Here is a 14,536-nt window from a genome sequence, read left to right as displayed (position 1 = left end):
CTAGGACCAAGAACTGGGACATTCTCTAGAGTCTCTATGACCTTCAATTTGTCCTTCTAAAGGGGAGTTATATAATGGCAGCTAGTTAATGAAGAAGTTCTGAAAAATATTTTTACCCAGATGTAAAACCTTCCTCAGGTCTAGAGCTAGATGCAGCACCTCTGGATAGAAAGAAGTGTCCTTTCCAAGTTATGTCTAATTTGGATTCTTTTCTTTTTTTGGCACTAGGTCAGCCTTAAATCTTAGAAAATCTTGGGATAAGAGAGCCACAGAATAGGGTGATGAACTTTTCACACAACCCAATTCCTAAATGTCTGGTTTAGTGAAATCTTACTTAAATCACACAGCCATTCTACAAGGAAATTATTTGTGTTGAGGGGTGCTAGGGATTGAACCCAGGGCCTGATGTATGTGCTCTACAACTTAGCTGTCCCTGACCTCTGAATTTTCTTTCTCATTTTTTTTAGGGTGGGGGAAATAGGCGGGGGGAGTGTGAAATTTGGTCCTGCACTGGCTAAGCAGATGCTTTAACCCCTAAGCCACACTTCCAGACCTATTTTTCTGCTGGGTTTTTTTTTTTTTTTTTTTTTGGTCAGTTGTGGGGCTTGAACTCTGGGCCTGGGCGCTGTCCCTCAGCTCTTCAGCTCAAGGCTAGAGCTCTACCACTAGAGCCAAAGTGCCACTTCCAGTTTTCTGGTGGTTAATTGGAGCTAAGAGTCTCACGAACTTTCCTGCCCAGGCTGGCTTTGAACCTCGACCCTCAGATCTCAGCCTCCTGAGTAGGTAGGATTACAGGCATGAGCCACCAACACTGAGCCTGAATTTTTTTTAATGTAACAAAAACATTAGTAATTTAAAGTCTCTTTTAGTAAATGCACTTATGAAATGAAAAAATTATTTTGTCCTCTTTGAACTACCTCAACCATTTAGAGTTTCTTAAAATAGTATTTAATGTAATATAAGCTAGAAACAATCTGTCTTTTATTCTACCAGCCCAGCCACTAAAGCAGATGACTCCTTCCTGCCAGTGTATCCCCCTGAACTCTAGAATCAGACCTTAATTGCTTCACTTCTTCAACCTAACCAGGCCTGTTCCTCCCTGTACCTCACAAGCAGTTCTTCCCAGCAGAGGAAAGAACAGGAAGGAAAGTCAATGATAAATGAGTTGAGTTTGCTATTTTTAGTAAATTTGGGACATGGACTGATAAAAGGCAAAGCTCAAACCAATTATGGAATTATGTTCGTATATCAATTATCCCTGCCATTCTCAAATAGTTGCTTGGGAATATGTACATGTAAATAGTCCAGCGAGAGTAATTACCCCACCACAAGCCCAAGCTGTATGAGGATGGCCCATCTGTAACGGCTGGGAGAGTTAGAAATGGAAGCACCTTGTGTTCTGGGCCAGCTCAGCCCCTGACCTGTGCGACAGTAGCCTGTGTGTAGTGGGAAACTCAGAGCACAGGATCTTTGCTGCTTCTGTGAGTTTGCTTGAAGAGTTACAGCTGTTTTTGTGTATCTGCTGGTACTGGGGCTTGAACTCTAGACCTCGCACTTTCAATCAGCTTTTTGCTACTGGCTGGTTCTCTGCTACTCGAGTCATGCCTCCAATTCCAGCTTTTTGCTAGTTAATGGAAATAAAATCTGGTGGTTTTATCTACGCAGGCTAGCTTTGAACCATGACTTCTGTTCTCACCTCCTGAGTTGTTAGGATCACAGGTGTGAGCCACCAACACCCAGCTAAAGGACTATGTCTATCTTAGGAAGAAAAAGGAGCTTTCTTTGCCTATGTTAGCTCTACTTGTGCAATTATTCTAGTTTCGATTAATTTGTAACATGGAAGCACAGAATCATTTTACAAGTATATAACAGAACTTTGTACTTAGTGTTTAATTACTCTGTGGCTTTCAATCAGAACCCCAGTGGATTTTTATGCACTTCTCAACCTCAAGCTGGGAGACTTCACTTATGGTTTTGTTCTGCCTGTGGCTCTCCCGCATTGTCCCTCCTCGGCTCTCACTACTTGGATGAATATTTAATAAAGTGAGACTTCCACATCTGTAATGAGATTTCCACAGTTCTAACGTCTATTACTACTCCTTCATCTCTCATAAAGGTTCTGCCTTTTCCCAGCACTAATTTAATAACCTTGAAAATAGTCAACAGTCTGAGCACAAATCCTTTCATTGGCTTTATTAGAGAGAGGGAGAAAAATGCATGCAAAAGGTACTCTACCAGGCAACCACAGAACCACGAGGGACAGCTCTGAAAGCTAGCCACAACAGTGCCCTCTGAGCAACCAGCTCACCACTTGCTACATAAGTGAGTGGCAGCAAGTTATTGGTGAGCCTCAGTTTCCCCACCCTCAAAAGGGGGACTCACAGTACCTGCCAAGACTGCTAAACATGTCTAAGTTTCACAAACTACAAAACAATAATAAAGATCTACTGTTCTAATATTTAGACATCAGAGCAAGGATCTGTAGGTATTTTAAAGAGCTGAAGAAAGAAGGTCAGGGATCTGAGAGAGAAGTTAGGAGCCCAAAGGAAAGGTGGAAGCCACATATCTAGCAGTGGTGAACACAAGCTGGCCCCGGGCACTGTAATACATCTGAAAAACAGGAACTCATTGCCACAGGCCAATGTATCCTATGTGACTGTTATATAACCCAAGTGACTCCATGACCTCCACTCTTCTTTCTTTTTTCTTTTTTGGTAGTAGCACTTGAACTCTGGGCCTGGGCGCTGTCCCTCAGCTCTTCAGCTCAAGGCGAGCCCTCTACCACTTGAGCCACAGCGCCACTTCCGGTTTTCTGAGTGGTTTATTGGAGATAAGAGTCTCACAGCCTTTCCTGCTCAGGCTGGCTTTGAACCATGATCCTCAGATCTCAGCCTCCTCAGTAGCTAGGGTTACAGGTGTGAGCCACCGGCGCCCAGCTCCTTTTTCTTTTTAAGTTATTAATGCAAGTATTATTTTTGTATTTCAGATTGAGTCTTATTTATTTAACTTTTGTTCTTGTTTGTTTCATTTTTGGGTTTTGGTGGTACTAGACCTTAAACTCAGGACTTCATACATGCTCAGCTATGGCTCTACTACTTGAACCACATCTCCAGTTTAACTCTTTGCTGCAGTCTCTCAGATTTTTCTACCCAGGCTGGCTTTAAACCATGATCCTCTGGATCTCAGCCTCTAGAGTAGTTAGGATTTATAGGTATGAGCCACCAGAATTGGATATCTTTTTTTTTTTTTTTTTTTTAAGGAAAATAACAGATGCAGGCAGGGATGCAATAAGTTAGACTATTTTCCCATTGCTAATGGGATAAGAGTACAACCACTGTAGGAAAGGGTACAGTGGAAGTTAGGAAAGCTAAATATAGAGTCAGCATGTGATCAGCAACTCTGGGAAAATACCCAAAGTCATTGAAAGCCAGGACTTGAAAAGATGTGTGTCCACCCATGTTTCTAACAGCATTATTTACAATAGCCCAAAGGTGGAAGCCAACCAAATGTCCACCAACAGATGAATGGATAAATAAAGCACAGCCTCTATATACAATGGAATATTATTCAACCTTAAAAAGCTGTAAGCGTGAGGGTGGGGATGACAGTTGCTGGGAGGGGCTGCTGTTAGCTCCTGGAGACTCCAGTCCCGCTACGGGGATGGAACCCAGGGCCTCACACACACTAGGCAAGCGCTCTACCAGCCTTCCTGGGGGAACTTTTTAAACATAGAATGTGAGAGATGGAAAGTAACTGCTATCGGCTGTTGGATTTGGGCCTCTGTTACAATTTTAGGACAACAAGAAAACCCAACTTCGGGGCTGGTGGGTGTTGCTGGGCGCCGGTGGCTCACACCTGTCATCCTAGCTACTCAAGAGGTTGAGATCTGAGGCTTGCGGTTCAAAGCCAGCCCACGCAGGAAAGTCCGTAGACTCTTATCTCCAAAAAACCACTCAGAAAACCAGAGGTGGCGCTGTGGCTCAAGTGGTAGAGTGTTCACCTTGAGCTGAAGAGCTCAGGGTCAGTGCCCAGGCCCAGAGTTCAAGCCCCACAACTGACAAAAAAAAAAGTTTTTCTTTCCAAGTAACATACATATAGATATGTATGTTTCATACATACATGTAACTACTGCAAGGAAGCCATTTTGTGCAATTGAAGTATGCTAATAAAGATTTATTTTTAAGTCTCTCTTTTACCAGGCACAGAGGCACATGACTATAATCCCAGCACCAGGATGCTAAGGCAGAAGGGTGACAAGTGTGAGGCCGGCTTGAGTTATAGAGTAAGACCTTGTCTTCTAAAGAGAAAGAAAATCTTGGATGAGAATGTGGCTCAAGTAGTAGAGCACCTGCTTAGCAAGTGCAGGGCCCTGAGTTTAAACCCCATTACCTCCAAGAAGGAAAAGGAAACAGGTCTCTCTTTGGCTCAGCAATTGAATTATCCTCACTCTCTCTCCCCAAACACCTCAGGTTTCTACAGCATTTTCAAAATTCCACCAAATTTGCATAAGGCACCTATAAACAGAACACTAACCAAACCCAGACCAGCAGAAGGAACGCAAGTCATCCTCAGACATATTTTAACCACCCAAGACTCCTCAGGCCAGGTCGCATATGCTGTGCGCCTCTCACTTGTAGCATCACTTGTATGTGTCGGTGGATTGAGAGACTGTTACAACTTAATGGTCTTACTATAGGATTCTGGTCAGATAGTCCAGCCTCTAATGATTATCAGCTGGAGTAGATGGGGAGTTTACATTTTTCTGTTCTTTTTGAGACATTACCCATGAGAACCATTGGGGTCTAGATCACAAATAATTTTTTGCATGAAAAAGGATCATCCTAAACTTTACATGAGCAACTTTTTTTTTCAGTTGTAGGGCTTGAACTCAGGGCCTGGGCTCTGTCCCTGAGCAATTTTGCTCAAGGCTAGCACTCTATCACTTTAAGTCACTGCACCACTTCCAGTTTTCTGGTGGCTAATCGAAGATAAGAGTCTCACGGACTTTCCTGCCAGGGCTGGCTTTGAACCACAATCCTCAGATCTCAGTCTCCTGAGTAGCTAGGATTACAGATGTGAGCCACCAGTGCCCAGCTTTTTTTTTTCCCCTCCTTTTGAGGATCTTCTGCAGTCCTTCTTTGTTTGATTTTATGTTATACATGGGGGAGATTTCGCTATTACAGTTCCACATGTTTCTAATATATTCACTCTATCACTATGTTCCCTCCATCATTCCTCCTTCCCTCCTTCTCTAAACAATTTCAACAGATCTTCTTGTTCTATTTTCATAATTTTAAAACTGGAGATGCTTCTCTTATAGAATTCTTAAACTGAACATAGAAGCTAGGGTTGTGGCTCACATGGTAGAACATCTACCTAAAAAGCACAAATTCAAATCCCAGCACTGCCATAAACACACAATGTCAAGGCCGGGGGGTATGGCAGCCCTAGGTCCCAACCTTAGCACCACTAGAAATGAATAATTCCCAGTTTCCTTTCACATTTATTTTTCCTTCAGTATTGAACTAGAATATAAAATTGCACACCATTTGATAGAGCTGTGAAACGATTCTGTTGTATGGTAGATCCAGTCACAAGAACAGAGAAGCCACCACTTAAAAGGCTGAATTAGGAATCTTTACTGGAGCACTAATGGTGGCAAAGGGGCTCTTGTCACAAAACCATACTGCCATGAATACAACTAACATGTGGCTTATATACCCCAAAACCACACAAGCTGCATGAAATTAATCTGAACAAAGTAGAAAGCAAAAGAGAGGTGAACACGATCAAAGTAACTCAAAACCAGTGAATAGTCAAATCCAACAAAGATGTTAAATATAAGCCAAAACAAATCAAATATGGACACAATCAAGGGAAATCAAGAACCAATCATCTAAGGAGAACAAGACTTTTCAGGAACTTACCAACTTAAAACACATTTTAAAGAACATCCTCTATTGTTAAGGCCTTTTGCTTAGACCCAGTCTCCTTACTTTCAATTCCATTTTGTATTATTCTAAACTTGTCATACAAAAGTTTCCAGGTTGTATTTCCTCATTTTTAGAAGGAGAATAAATAGCCTGATTTTTATTTTTTGGTCGGTCTTGGGGCTTGAACTCTGGGCCTGAGCACTGTCCCTTAGCTCTTCAGCTCAAGGCAAGCGCTCTATCTCTTGAGCCACAATGCCACTTCCAGTTTTCTGAGTCTCATGGACTTTCCTGCCCAGACTGGCTTTGAACCACAATCCTCAGATCTCAGCCTCTTGTGAGCCACCTCTCGTGTGTGAGCCACAGGGACAGGCACCTGATTTTTTTTTTTTTAAGTGCATCCATCTTCCTTCTAACAATGCCCATGGAAGTTTGAGATCGCTAGACAGCTAAGCTTTGGCAGGTTCTGTTCATTGCAAAAGCAATATAGTCACAACAGAACATTTAGAACATATATACTACTTTAAGAATCACAGTCCAAGTTTTAGTAGAAGGGAGCTAGGTAAATGGAGAGTGTGCAGATGACCCAAATACTTTATGTACACATGTGAAAATGGAACAAAAGTTGGTAAAGATTGGCTAGGGGAGGGGCAGGAGGGTAGTATTGGGTGGGGTGGGTCTGATCAAAGTACATTGAACACATTATATATTACATATTATATATATTATATATATGAACATGTCAAAATGGAGACCTATTCAACAATTGATGCTAATTAACAAAGCCAGACATAATCACAGCCAAAAAGCATATCTGTGATCTTTCTGATGTACTTCCTTCTAATGTCATCATACATAAGAAATATATTATCTAAAGCCGGTTGCTGGTGGCTCCTGCCTATAATCCTCGCTACTCAGAAGGTTGAGATCTGAGGATCATGGTTCAAAACCATCCGGGGCAGGAAAGTCCGTGAGACTCCAACCTCCAATAAACCACCAGAAAACCGGAAGTGGCACTGTAGCTCAAGTGTAGAATGCTAACCTTGAGCTGAATAGCTGAGGGATAGCGCCCAGGCCCAGAGTCCAAGCTCCATGACCAGCAAAAAAACAAAAGAAAAAAGAAAAAAAGAAAGAAATTCATTGTCCAAAGCCGACATCATAATTTACATATAATTTTGTAGTATTCTTTGCTGCCCTCATAATAATATATAAGGCCTTTTCTTTGTTTTGAGACAGGGTCTTACTAGATACCCTAATTCATGACCTCCCAGCCCACTCTCCCACTCAGGGGGATTATTGATGTACATCAACATGCCAACCTCTTCTCTCATCTCCCATCATTTTTTTGTTTTGTTTTTGGTGCTTGAAATGGAACTCAGGGCCTTGAGCGTGTTACTCAAGGCCTCCTTAACAGAGATTACAGGCATCTGCTACCATGTCTGCCTGGTTTATGTGTTCATTACCGACTGAAGTATCATTATGGGGCACATGACTGTTTTTCCTTTCGAAGTACAAACACATTTAGTGTAATGTCTTGGCATACTTGTAAATTGTTAATGTTCATAAAGTACCTACGAATTGTCTCATATTGAGGATCCACATACTGTATCAAACTTTCTATTATAGCAACAAAATATTTGAAATATTTCATTTAAGGGACATGGTGGGTTTGGAGCTCACCGTCTGGAGGTTTCAGTCCTTAGCAGGTAGCAATAGGCCACTTGGTCTGGGGCCTTTGGGAGACAGTGCCTTAAGGTGACAGAGGACACACAACCTCATGGCTGACAGGAAGCAAAGAGAGACAGGAAGAGGTGGGCCCAATACCAACCCCAACGGTGGGCCCACCTCCCGACCTCACTTCCTCCTAGTAGACCCCACCTCTGAAAGGGGCCACTACCTTCCACTAGTCTCTCAGGCTGGTGACTAAGACTTTAATACATGACTTTTGTAGGACATTTTAGAACCAACTATAGCACACATGATGGTCATGTAATTAGCAAAGACGACCGTTGCTGCCACATTAATTTTATTAAAGTCAAATAGAACCTTGGGTGAGGGAAGGTTAGCTCTGTGATAGAGCACTTGCCTAGCATATGTGAGAGTCTAGGTTCCATCCTCAGACTAGAGATTTAAAAAAAAAAATCAAATGAAACTTTATAAATTTCATGAGTCTGTCTTTTGTCTTAATTTTAATTTTTTTTCATTTATTTTATTTTATTTTGTGCTGGTTCTGAGGCTTGAACTCAAGGCCTGGGTGCTATCTCTGAACTTTTTCTGCTCAAGCCTAGCGCTCTACCACTTGAGCCATAGATCTACTTCCAGCTTTCTTTTTAGTGGTTAATGGGAGGTAAGAGTCTCGTGGACGTTTCTACTCCAGTGGCTTTGAACATGATTCCCAGATCTCAGCCTCTTGAGTAGCTAGGTTTATAGATGTGAGCCACGGACACTTGGCTATTTTTAAATTTTATTTACTCGTTTATTTAGTTTTGAGAAAGGGTCTCACTCTGTAGCCCAAGCTAGATTTGAACTCCCAATCCTCCTACATTAGCCTCTAGAATGGTGGGATTGTGAACATGTACCATCACACCCAGCCAGACTTGAGTTTTAATGCAGTAACAACACTGTACAATAAGATCTCCATTTTTTGTATCTTTGTTTGTTATTTTTCTTTCTCCCCCCCTCAACCCCTAGACATTACTTATCTGAATAACTGTCTTTAAGATTCCCTCTAGGGGCTGGGAAGGTGGCTCAGTGGTAGAGCACTTGCCTTGCATGCCTGAGGCCCTGGGTTTGATTCCTCAGCACCACATAAGCAAAAAGAAAAAAGCCGGAAGTGGCGCTGTGGCTCAAGTGGTAGAGCGCTAGCCTTGAGCTGAAGAGCTGAGGGACAGTGCCCAGGCCCAGAGTTCAGGCTCCACAACCGGACCAAAAAAAAGATTCCCTCTAATCCTTTTTTTTTTTTTTTAAACTTCTCCATGTGTTCTTTACTACTATGGGGTCCCTCATAGCTAGTTGGTATTCAGGCCTTGACAGATATAGGGGCTAGAAGCCAGTCCATGCTCAGTTTAGTTAAGCTGGGTCCCTGGCTAGGTCTATACCAGCTAAGTGTAATGTCTACAAGGATCTGGCTAATGCTACAGGGCGGCCTCATTTCCCCCTGATGCTTCTGAGCTCAAATTCTGTTCCTTCCCCATTCCTTGCGGCCTGTCCCCTTTGTCTTTTTCTCTCTCTTTTACTCCTAATCCCATCATCCTTCAATATCTTCTTCTTTTCTTATCCACCTGAGAGAAATGGCAGCCATAAAATCCTAACAAAGCAAAACAGGAGACACAATCCAGGAATCACACATATCAAAATATTATTATTATTACTGAGGATTGAACCAAAATTGTTTTTTTTCCTCTCCTTTATCTGACTTCTTTAAAGATATGGTTACCTATATTACTTTTCACCCATAGTGTTTACTATTATTTACTTAAATTACCCCATGATAAATGCATTTGTATTTAACACAATATGGGATGAAAATATGAGAAAAAAATAACATAACCAAAAAATTTATTGTTCTATTTGCCAGGGGACTGGTGAGGATCGGAACTGATTTTCTCCTGGACTTGATTCAGAAAGAAGGGGATAATAATGCTTGCCTAATTAACTACCATATTGGGTAGATTAAAGCACTTTGTAAACATTAATTAGAGATGCAGGGAGTAAGGTGAGGCCAGTGTGTTATTAGAGAAAAAGTAGGCTTTCCTTTGATCAGGCAGGTATCTCTTCTTGGGAGGGCAGAAAAGTGACCTCAAGACTGGGAAGTGGGCTCAGTCCTGCAAGCTGCCAGTGATAATGACCAGTGACACTGTACTGTACTGTCATCTACTTCCTTCCTCAGCTTTCTGAGAAATGGGAAAACTCTGAGAATCAAAATTGATAGAATGGCAGGCACTTGGGTAGATCACAAACCCTTCAATTTATAAGACTTCACAACCTCTGTCTCCCTAGCCAGTAGTTTGCCTCCTGGAAAACAACTGGTAACAAGGTAATATTAACTGCCACCCACTTACAAAGTCTTCCCCAAGTAGCTATTAGCCTTAGATATTTCCAGTGATAGCCAGAAAAAAAAAAAAAAAAATGAACACGGTAAGATCAAAAAGCTCTTGAAGGAATTTTTTCCAGCTCTCAGGACCCTAATTTTTCCCACCCTGAAAAACAAAGATAAAAACTCAAGAGGATTAAAAAAAAAAAAAAAAGGTAGAAACAGGGTTTGAATACGTCCATCTCACAGAAATCATGAAATGCTGACAGAGATCTATAGGCTCACCCTTAGATGGAAGCTACACGATTATATACATGGCCCACAAACATGGATTAATGTGTCCAATTTAAAAAAAGAACAAAACTAAGTGGTAAAAAAAGATTGTTTGATGATTGAAAAGGAACCCGAGGAAACAAATGTCTGTCCGTAATAAGCCCTCTCTGAGAATATTACTGTTCAATAAATGGCTGTTACTGTTACCATCGAACAACAAAAAAGTAATCATCTCTCCAGTGTGGCCAAGTGGTACATGTATGTGATCCCAGCACTCTGGAAGCAGAGGCAGGAGGATTGGAAGTTCAAGGCCAACCAGGGCTGCATAGTGAGAGTCTGTCATAAACAAAACAGAGTAATACGAAAATAGAGTAATGCCGAAACTCCCACCTGGAACCAGGACCCCTTCCAGGCGTCCCGCGAGGCCGGTTAGGTGTCGCGGGCACGAGCAGCGCGTGCCGGGGGGGGGGGGGGGGGGGGAGACGGAATTCCCAAGCTAGGGGGCGCGCGCACGGCCGCAAGGGGGAGCGCTGGGCCGAGAGCGCGCAGGGACGGGCTCACGCGGGAAGGGCGCGCTGGCTCAGGAGCGCGGGTAGAGGCGCGCGCGGCGGGTCGGGAGCGCGGCGGGTCGGGAGCGCGCCGGCCCGGGTGGAGCGCGCCGGCGGCGGGCCGGCCCGGGACGGTCTCTCCGGCTCGCTGAGTCGCAGGCTGACGGCGGGCGGCGCGAGCGCTCGGGCCGCGGGCCGCGTGGACACCTGCCTTCCCGGGAAGGAGACCCCCCCCCCCCGTACCGGGTGAGTTCAAGTTGGGTCCTTCGGACCCCGGGCGGCGTCCCGGCGAGGTGGGCGCGGGCGCGGGGGGCGCGGCCGCTGTCCGGTTCTCCTCGCGATCCCTCTCCTCCGCGCCGGCTCTCCGTCTGAAGTTGGGGGCCCCCCTGTGCCACCCTGAGGCGGCCGAGGTCGCCGAGCGCGAGGCCGCCGGGTGACCCCCCTTGGGAGGCGCGGGGCCGGGAGCCGGGGAGGGGGTGGCGGGGCTCCCTCCGCGGCGCGGCGTTGGCGGCATGCTTTCTTATCAACTTGGGGCTCCCATCCACCGCCCCCCCAACTCCGCGCTCCCTCCCCGGAGCCGGCGAGGGGAACAGGAACCCCCACAGGATCTGACTCAGGTCGGCGGGGGGTGTCGGGGATCCCCACGGGGCCTGGGGTCACATCGCTGGGGGTGTCGGGGACGGGCCTGGGCCGCGTCGCTGGGGTGTCGGGGACCCCCACGGGGCCTGGGCCGCGTCGCTGGGGTGTCCGCAGGCACCTGCTGGGCCCGAGGTCCCGACCCCCCTCCTCCCCCAGGTAATTGGATCACGGGGATGTGTGAGATCCCGGGGCAGGAGGGATTAAAAGGGAAGAAAATGTGGCTAATAAAGGATAAATCCCAGTCTCTCTCGGAGGCCCTGGACTTTCCCAGTATTGTTTCACGCCAGCCGAAATGCAAGCATCCAGCCTTTGCGCGCCCCGCACCCCTGCACCGCAGGGACGAGCTCTTTTTAAACTCTTTGCCTCGACCGACCGCGTTCTACGCGGAGAAGCCGCGTTGCATGGAGGATACTGGTGTTTGTCTGTGGTTTTCCTCCGTCCCTCGGTCTTTGCTGGACCGAAGAGAGGAAGAAAACACCTCCTGGCTCCACCGTTTTACTGGAGAAATCGTTTCTTTGATTTTTTTTTTCTTTGTTTTTGTAAAGCTTGAATTTCTGAAACACCTAGAAGACACACCAAACCAGGTCGAAATGTTTCCTACAAGAGAAACCTTTCCTTAAAAAAAAAAACCAAAAACTTTTCTCTCTTCTTCCTCCTCTTCTTCTTCCTCTTCTCCTCCTCCTTCTCCTCCTCTTTCTCCTCCTTCTCCTTCTTCTTCTTCAACCATATATTCATGCCCTAACACTTTGCCCTCCGTGTTCTGGGTCTGAGCGGTACAGATTGTTTTTTCCTAGGTGGAGGAGGAATTTTCATTCTCGCAGCCCTTTGGAAATACAAACAAATGTCCTATTTACTTGGGATTGGGTGAGGAGGCTGGAAGTTGCCTGAACCCTCCTCGCCAAACTTGACAGTGTATGTATGGAATCTTGTGTAGTTCTTGGCCAGACCGGTAACAGCCGTTTTTAAAGAAGTATGTCCTTTTCTTGGAGACCAGCATTTCAAATGAGCCTCTAAAAAAAAAAAAACAAAAAAAAAAAAACACTAAAACTAAAAACCCTTCGATGTTGCTCGTCATTTAAAAAATAACCTATTTCTCCATTCATAGAAGCCAGGAATTCAAAATTAGAATAATTGAGAGCTCTAGAAAAGGAATGCGGTGATTAAAAAAAAAAAGATTTGAGTATGTTTGACTACATAGCTACCTTATTACATTTGCTTGTCTGTCTGTGAGTTCATTCATTCATTCACTCATTCATTCCTCCATATTTGTATGCTGTTTGACTACCTGTAGTGTACTAAATCTTGTGCGTTCTCTCTCTCCTCTCTCTCTCTCTTTCTCTCTCATACTATGGCTTGAACTCAAAGCCTCATACCTTGCTTAAATTTTTTGCTCGAGGCTGACACTCTACCTCTTGAGCCACACTTCCACTTGCAGCATTTTGCTGGTTTGGAGTCTCTCTGGATTTTCCTACCTGGGCTAGTTTTGAACCACAATCCTCAGATCTCAACCTCCTGAGTAGCTAGGATGACAGACGTGCGCCATCAGCGCCAGGCTGCTGACATTTCTAGATCACAACCATATGACCAAAATTCCTTCGTCAGAGGCTGGCAGACACCTGGCCCTGGTCCCCAAGTTCTCAGACACCATGGGAGCTGTTTCCTGGCTCAGCTCAGACGATTGCACCACTGCATCTTGGAACCTGGAGGCAGAGGAGGGGGGGAAAGGGCTAGGGTGGAGCCGGGCAGAGCACCAGGGATCCTCCTGAACAAAAGTTCAAGTGCATCTTATCTGCAGCTTGGGACAGCCCTGGAGCCTCTGGGGGAGGTGCCAGAATTCTAGCAAGCCCCAGAACTTGAGCCCTTTCCTTTGATGATTTGTGTTCACACCTGTTGCACTTGGGGTGGGGGCAGGAGACTTCCTCCATTTCTTTTAATTGTAGGAGGCTACCTAATAAACAAGAAGCTGTGTATGATTGTAGACTCCTAGAATCCCAGCTCTTAGGAGGCTGATGTAAGACTGGGAGTTCAAGGCCAGCTTGGGTTACATAAGAAACAAGGCCAGCCTGCTGTACAAAGCAATATCATGAAATTTAGCGTTTAAAGTGCCCAAAGCAAAGACACTGAGCACATTCTTAAGGGTCACAAGAGCCACCACCCCTGTCTGGTTCAGAACCCTTGCATCTCCCGTGTCCATTTAGCCCTCACTCGCCAACTCTCCTAATCTCTAACATGGGTTAATTCACTCGTTGTCTTGGGATTGGCCTATTCTAGACATTTATATAAATGGAATCATAAAACACTGTCCTCCTGTCTCTAGTTTCTTTCATCCAATGTAATAGTTTCTAGATTCTGCCATGTTTTAACATGCATCCATTCCATTCCTTTGGGAGGGAGGTGCATAATACTCCATTGAAGGTGTAAGTTGCATTTTATTTGTTGGTCAGCTGATAGCTGTTGGGTTGTTTTTCCCCTCTGGCTTTTGTGAAAGTACTGCTGTGGACAGTTGTGTATATGTTTTCGTTGGAATACCTGTTTTTAGGTTTTTGGGATCCATACATAAGAGTAGCATTCCTGAGTCGTGGTAATTCTATGATTAACCTGATGAGGAACTGTTTTCTTTGGCATTAGCACTATTTGAAGGTCCTAATTCCTCCACATCCTTACCAACACTGGTTATTTTCCTTTTATTGTGTTAATTACTCTTATCCTCCTGGGCCTGAGGTAGGGTCTTGTGGTTTTGATTTGCATTTCCCTGGTGACTAATCCTTTTATGTGTTTGTTGACCATTGATAGATGTCGTCCCTCTTTGAGGATGCTTTCTCTCTCTTTCCTTTCCTTTCCCTTTCTCTTTGCTATGTTGGGATTTGAACTTAGGGCCTTGCACTGGCTGAGTGGGTGCTGTACCACTGAGTCACACCCCCAGCTCAGGTTTGCTTTTGGTTACTGCAGGAAACAGTTCATGTCCAGTGGTGAGATGGGCTGGTTTGATAGTGGGAGACAGCAAAGCCCATTCACAGGGCTTGTTAGGATTGTTCTTTGTGCTTCTTATTCATCTCTTCCTGGGCTTCATTTACAAATTGAGTGTCAGACACTGAGTGCACGCATAGGAAAAA

At 44.7% G+C, this 14,536-nt stretch overlaps 1 protein-coding gene across 1 annotated transcript in view; it reads left to right on the top strand.

Moving 5' to 3' along the window:
- The first annotated feature begins 10,912 nt into the window (after nt 1-10,912).
- The window catches only part of Proser2 (proline and serine rich 2), a 28,586-nt gene continuing 24,962 nt past the window's right edge, over nt 10,913-14,536 (top strand). The window contains exon 1 of the mRNA XM_042686305.1: nt 10,913-11,030. The gene's annotated coding sequence lies outside the window, so the exon portion shown is untranslated. The remainder of the gene's footprint in view (nt 11,031-14,536) is intronic.

This window comes from Dipodomys spectabilis, unplaced genomic scaffold (assembly GCF_019054845.1).
Source record: "Dipodomys spectabilis isolate Male_0828 unplaced genomic scaffold, ASM1905484v1 ptg000096l, whole genome shotgun sequence".
In the NCBI taxonomy this organism is placed as follows: domain Eukaryota; kingdom Metazoa; phylum Chordata; class Mammalia; order Rodentia; family Heteromyidae; genus Dipodomys; species Dipodomys spectabilis.
The sequence above is the reverse complement of the archived record's forward strand: the minus strand, read 5'-3'. Positions and strand labels throughout refer to the sequence as shown.